Raw genomic sequence first — 7031 nt, forward strand, 5'->3', positions numbered from 1 at the left:
CGCTGTGCCGTGCGTGTGATCATTGCTTGTACAGCCCTCTCGCAGTGTCCGGAGCAAGTATGGTGGGTCTGACGCACCGGTGTCAATGTGTTCTTTTTTCCATTTCCAGGAGTGTAGTTGCGCCTGAACCCGTAGGCTAATTTCTGTCAGCGATATCGTTTACTACGGTCGCAGGTTCGAATCCTTCCTCGGGCATGGATGAGTGTGATGTCCTTAGGTTGGTTAGGTTTAAGTAGTTCTAAGTTCTAGGGGACTGATGACGTCAGAAGTTAAGTCCCATAGTGCTCAGAGCCATTTGAACCATTTCATATAGTTTGCTATATAGTGGAACTGACATAGAGATCATTGTCTGATTACATCACTGTCTGTACTGCTGCACCCTTCTGAACTCTATATGGTGAGCTTGTGTCTTCTTACCATGCAGGACGTAGGTTGAACATCAAACTCATAAAACACTCACACAGCGTCCTTGCGCAACTGTGGCGGGAAGAGAGACCAGAACCAGTCCCACACATGTTGGACTGGAAGTAACTAATCATTTGTCCAGTGTGCGTAGACTCCTTTAGCAGACCCCATTAGTAGAGGTTGCTGTGTGACAGGCCACGCAGGCAGAGCCCAGCCTGCAGCAGCTGGGGAGACTCACCTGCAGCGTGAAAGGAGCGAGGTGTGCGCTGAGGGCGGCGGGCGCGCCGAGCAGCAGGTAGAGCGCCACCAGGGCGAGCAGCACGCCGCTGCCGCAGCCGCCGCCGCCGGCCGCCGCCTGCCCGGCCAGCCAGCTGTCGGCCGCCGCCGCGGTGGAGCCGCGGTGCAGCGCCGCCGTCTGCCGCAGCTGCCGCCTCCGCCGCCTCTCTGCCGCAGCGCGCCGCCCCACCTCCGCAGCCGCCGCCGCCGCCACCAGGCAGGGCAGCGCGTCGCCCACCGCCACCACCAGCACCGAGTAGGCGCCCGCCCGCCGCCACGGCCCGCACGACAGCCTGCGGGAGCGCACGTGTGCTACTGACAGCTGGTGGATGTAACGGGAAAAGAAGAGGCAGCAGGCGGACATGACAACGCATACGACAGTGCGCAAGAAGTATTTCAGAGAGCTCTTAAAGATCTACAGGAGAACAAAGCAACGGATATACGGGGTGAAAAGTATTTAAACCGACAAACTCTGGGAGCCTGTAGGCAACATCCGAACAAATATTTATCCCTAATGTCATTTTTTCCTATGAGGAGTATTTAAACCGGTAGAGGAAGATTGCTCTGGTGACAAATTAATTAAACCAACAAACACGTTTCCATTTTTTTATGACCAACAGACAACACATTAACACAACCCAATTTCAATTACAGTAGATTTTTAAAAAATGCCTTCATTGACACGTAAACAAAGGTTACACCGTCGGATCATGTTCTGTCTGACACGGGCAAAAACCCCAGGAGTATCGTGAATTTTTCCTGCTGCTGCTACTATACGGGCAACCAGATCCTCTTCTGATGCAACAGGAGTTGCGTAAACGAGGTTCCGCATCTGTCCCCACACAAAAAAAGTCCAGAGGGGACATATCTGGGAATCGAACAGGCCATGGCACAGGACCACCTCTGCCAATCCACGTTTCTGGGAACCGTCGGTCCAGGAATCGACGCACACGATGACTGAAATGTGCCGGCGACCCGTCAAGTTGGAACCACATGCGTTGTCTTATAGGGAGCGGGACGTCTTCCAGAAATTCTGGCAATGCTCTGACGAGAAAATTGTAATAGTGCCTGCCATTTAATGCGCCCGCGGTGGTCTCGCGGTTCTAGGCGCGCAGTCCGGAACTGTGCGACTGCTGCGGTCGCAGGTTCGAATCCTGCTTCGGGCATGGATGTGTGTGATGTCCTTAGGTTAGTTAGGTTTAAGTAGTTCTAAGTTCTAGGGGACTGATGACCACAGCAGTTGAGTCCCATAGTGCTCAGAGCCATTTGAACCATTTTTTTGCCATTTAATGGCGTAGGTAGTAGATACGGCCCAATTAATCAGTCCCCAACAATGCCGGCCCAGACATTAACGAAGAACCGCACATGATGAGCGCTAGTAACTGTGCATGTGGTTTATCCCCACTCCAAACATGCGAATTGTGCATGCTGAAGATTCCATCACGCCCGAAAGTTGCTTCATCGGTAAACAACACAGAGGATGGAAATGTAGGATGCATTTCACACTGTTCCAGGTACCACTGCGAAAACTGTGCTCTGGGTGGATAATCAACTGGTTCCAGGTTGTGGATACGCTGTAAGTGAAATGAACGTAACAATTGTCCTCGAAGGACCCGTTCTTACATTCGTCTGATTCGTCCCCATGTTACGCGCAATTGCACGAGTGCTGATTGAAGGGTCCCGCTCCACATGCTGCAAGACAGCTTCCTCAAATTGCAGCGTTCTTACCGTGCGACGGCGCCCCTGCCCAGGTAATCTGCTAAATGACCCGGCCTCACGCACACGTTGGTACACAGCAGCAAAGGTCGTGTGATGCGGGATACGGCGATTAGGATATTGTTGTTGATAAACCCGCTGTGCGCGCTATGTAGTACGCACCAACCATATCAGTGTACTCACTCCAGGTGTATCACTCCATTAGTAAACAGAGACAATGCACTACTACACTGGTGGACAGCAGTTGCCTACTACTTAAGAGCGTAATACGCCCCCTAACAACTGAAGGTAGAAATACGGCCTCTAACAACTGAAGAGCATAATACGGCCTCCACCGGTTTAAATAATCCTCATAGGAAAAAATGACATTAGGGAAAAATGTTTGTTTTGATGTCCCCTACAACCTCCCAGAGTTTATAGGTTTAAATACTTTTCATCCTGTAGATGGCATCTCTGCAGAACTAATCGAGAATGTTGGTGACTACATAAAAACGATGCTACTGAAAATGATTAGGTCCCTCTACAACACAGGAGAGGTACCATGCGACATCCAGGAATACATCATGGTTCATATTATGAGCAAGGCAGCAGCTACAAAATGTAAATAGTACCGAACCTTAAGCCTAACATCACATGCACAAGAAGTTCTCATGAGGACAGATTTGAGGAGAATTGAAGAAAAGGTGTAAGATAGGCTCAGTAATGACCAGTTCGTATTAGGTGGGGATCGGGAACAAGAGAAGCGATTCTGGCAGTGAAGCTACTTATCGAGAAGCAAACCAGCTTACACTGAGGTAAAAAAAGTTTCGGAATAGCGAATGCACTTACACAGGGGGCAGTAGTATCGCGTACAGAAGGTATAAAAGGACAGTATATTCGTGCAGCTGTCACTTGTACTCAGGTGATTCATGTGTAAAAGTTTCCGAAGTGATTATGGCCGCACGACGTGGATTAACAGACTTTAAACGCGGAATGGTAACTGAAGCTAGACACATTGTAAGTAGGCTGTTTGGGTTTTTATGTTGGTAACGCCACGTAGCGCTCTGTATGAAAATCACTGACTGTGCTGTGTGCAGTCTGTGGCTGGTTTGCATTGTTGTTTGCTATTGTAGTGTTGGGCAGTTGGATGTGAACAGCGCGTAGCGTTGCGCAGTTGGAGGTGAGCCGCCAGCTGTGGTGGATGTGGGGAGAGAGATGGCGGAGTTTTGACAGCGGATGATCTGGACGTGTGTCCATCAGAGACAGTAAATTTGTAAGACTGGATGTCATGAACTGATATATAAATATTATGACTTTTGAACACTATTAAGGTAAATACATTGTTTGTTCTCTATCAAAATCTTTCATTTGCTAACTATGCCTATCAGTAGTTAGTGACTTCAGTAGTTTGAATCTTTTATTTAGCTGGCAGTAGTGGCGCTCGCTGTATTGCAGTAGTTCGAGTAACGAAGATTTTTGTGAGGTAAGTGATTTGTGAAAGGTATAGGTTAATGTTAGTTAGGGCCATTCTTTTGTAGGGATTTTTGAAAGTCAGATTGCGTTGCGCTAAAAATATTGTGTGTCAGTTTAGTGTTGATCAGAATAGGTACAGAGCGAAATGTCTGAGTACGTTCAGTTCTGCTCAGCTGTTTGAAAAGCAAATAATGTAAGAGGTTTATCAGCACAGTAATTCATTAATTTTTCTAAGGGGACGTTTCAACATGGTACATTCCATTTCGGAAACCGTTGGGGATTTCAGTATTCTGAGACCCACGAGGCAAGAGTGTGCGAGAATACCAAATTTCAGGTATTGCCTCTCACCATTCTCAGCGCAGTGGCCGATGGCCTTCACTTAGCGATTGAGAGCAGCGGCGTTTGTGTAGAGTTGTCAGTGCCAACAGACAAGCAACAATGCCTGAAATAACCGCAGAAACGTCCGACGATCCTTTAGGACACTGTGGCGAAATTTGGCTTTAGTGGGCTATGACATCAGACTACCGACGTGAGTGCCGTTGGTAAAAGCACGACATCGCCTGCAGCGAGGCTCCTGGGCTCGTGACCATATTGGTTGCACCCTAGACGACTGGAGAACGATGGCCCGGTCGTATGAGTCCCGAGTTCAGTTGGCAAGAGCCGATGGTAGGCTTCGAGTGTGGCTCAGACCTCACGAAGCCATGGATTGAAGCTGTCAGCAAGGCAGTGCACGAGATGATGGTGGCTCCAAAATGGTGTGGCTGTGTTTACAAGAAGTGGCTGGGTCCTCTGCTTCAGCTGAACCAATCAATGAGTGGAAATGATTACGTTCGGCTACTTGGAGACCAATTTCAGACATTCATGGACTTCATGTTCTCAAACAATGATGTCATGTCAACTGGCCGCATTGGTTTAAGAACATTTTATACAATTCGAGCGAATCGTTTTGCCACCGAAATGTCCTGAACATCAGTTCCATCGAACATTTACGGAGTATCATCGAGAGACCATTTCGTGCACAAAATACGGCATCTGCAACACTTTTGCAATTGTGAGCAAGTGTAGAGGCAGTATGGCTCAACATTTCTGCAGCAACCTTCATGTCTTTTTCAGTCTATGCCACGTTGGTTTGTTGCATAACGCCGAGCAAAAGGATGTCCCACGTGATATTATGAAATATCCTATGACTTTTGTCACCTCAGTGTGTATTGCCTTTGCGGGAACAAGAAGCAAAAAATGAGAAAAATTTTGAGAGAAGACTGAGCTCTCTCTCCTCTTTTATTCAGTGCTTACATCCATGTAGCGGCAGTCCAGATTAATGCAACTGCTGAGTTGGGGATCAAAATTAGTGGCCAGAACGTAGACATACTGCGTTACGCAGATGATATTACTGACGAAAGAAAATCTGCAGAAGGTCCTCAGCGCAATGGAAACGATTTGCTGTATAAAGTATGGTATGGGAATAAACAGGCGACAGACTAAAGTTGTGGTATGCAGTGCTGTAGGAGAACATGAATGTTAAAGAATAAGACTTGGAAAAGAGGAGCTACAAGTGGTAAAATAATTTACCTATTAGGGGAAACGAGATTACAAGGAGGGGTAGAAGCCGGAAAGTGAGTAGTCCAGAATTGTATTTAATTTCAGAAAGAGCTTAACAGTGTGGAAATAAGGAAACAGATTATGAAAGCATTTGTTTGGAGCGTAACCCTATGCTGGTGTGAAACTTGGACAACAGGAAAAGAAGAGTGAAAACGGTTAGAAGCCTGGACATTTGCTGCTACAGAAATACACACATCAAAAAAAGTTTTGCATCACCCCATTTCCCACAACTCCTGAAGATAGACATTGACTGTGGATGTTGTATCACAGACACAGTTCCTTTGACTGTTCAGAGATGTCACTAAACCCGCCCAAAGATGTAAACAACCATGCATAAACTGAGGGGGTCAGCCAGCCGCTCAGTTCTGGTCATTCCACCAGGAAGGAGGTACACGACTCGTGTTGTCTGTAGTTAACCATGCCTAGACGGTCAATACCGCGGTTCGATCACGCCTGCATTGTTACTTTGGGTGAGGAAGGGCCCTCGACAAGGGAAGTATCCAGGCGTCTCAGAGTGAACCAAAGTGATGTCGTTCGGACATGGAGAACATACAAGAGACAAGTACTGTCATATATATGGTTCATATGGCTCTGAGCGCTATGGGACTTAACATCTGAGGTCATCAGTCCCCTAGAACTTACTTAAGCCTAACTAACCTAAGGACATCAAACACAACCATGCCCGAGGCAGGATTCGAACCTGCGACCGTAGCGGTCGCGCGGTTCCAGACTGAAGTGCCTAGAACCGTTCGGCCACATAGGCCGGCACAAGTACTGTCGATGACATGCCTCGCTCAGGCCGCCCAAGGGCTACTACTGCAGTGGATGACCGCTACGAACGGATTATGGTTCGAAGGAACCCTGACAGCAACGCCACCATGTTGAATAATGCTTTTGGTGCAGCCACAGGACGTCATGGTACGACTTAAACTGTGCACAATAGGCTGCATGATGCGCGACTTCACTCCCGACGTCCATGACGAGGTCCGTCTTTGCGACTACGACACCACGCAGTGCGGTACAGATGGGCCCAACAACATGCCGAAAGGACCGCTCAGGATTGGCATCACGTTCTCTTCACCGATGAGTATCGCATTTTCCTTCAACCAGACAATCGTCGGAGACTTGTTTGGTGGCATCCCAGTCAGGGTGAACGCCTTAGACATACTGTCCAGCGAGTGCAGCAAGGTGGAGGTTCCCTGCTGTTTTGGGGTGGCATTATGTCGGGCACACGTACGCCGCCGTCAGTCATGGAAGACGCCGTAACGGCTGTACTATACGTGAATGCCATCCTCCGCCCGATAGTGCAACAATATCGGCAGCATATTGGCGAGCAATTCGTCTTCATGGACGAAAATTCGCGCCCCCATCGTGCACACTTTGTGAATGACTTCCTTCAGGATAGCGAGTAGAGTGGCCAGCATGTTCTCCAGACATGAACCCTATCGAAAATGCCCGGGATGGATTGAAAAGGGCTGTTTATGGACGATGTGGCCCATCAACCACTCTGAGGGTTCTACGTCGAATCGCCATTGAGGAGTGGGACAATCTGGACCAACAGTGCCTTGGTGAACTTGTGGATG

This window comes from Schistocerca piceifrons, chromosome 4 (assembly GCF_021461385.2).
Source record: "Schistocerca piceifrons isolate TAMUIC-IGC-003096 chromosome 4, iqSchPice1.1, whole genome shotgun sequence".
In the NCBI taxonomy this organism is placed as follows: Eukaryota; Metazoa; Arthropoda; class Insecta; order Orthoptera; family Acrididae; genus Schistocerca; species Schistocerca piceifrons.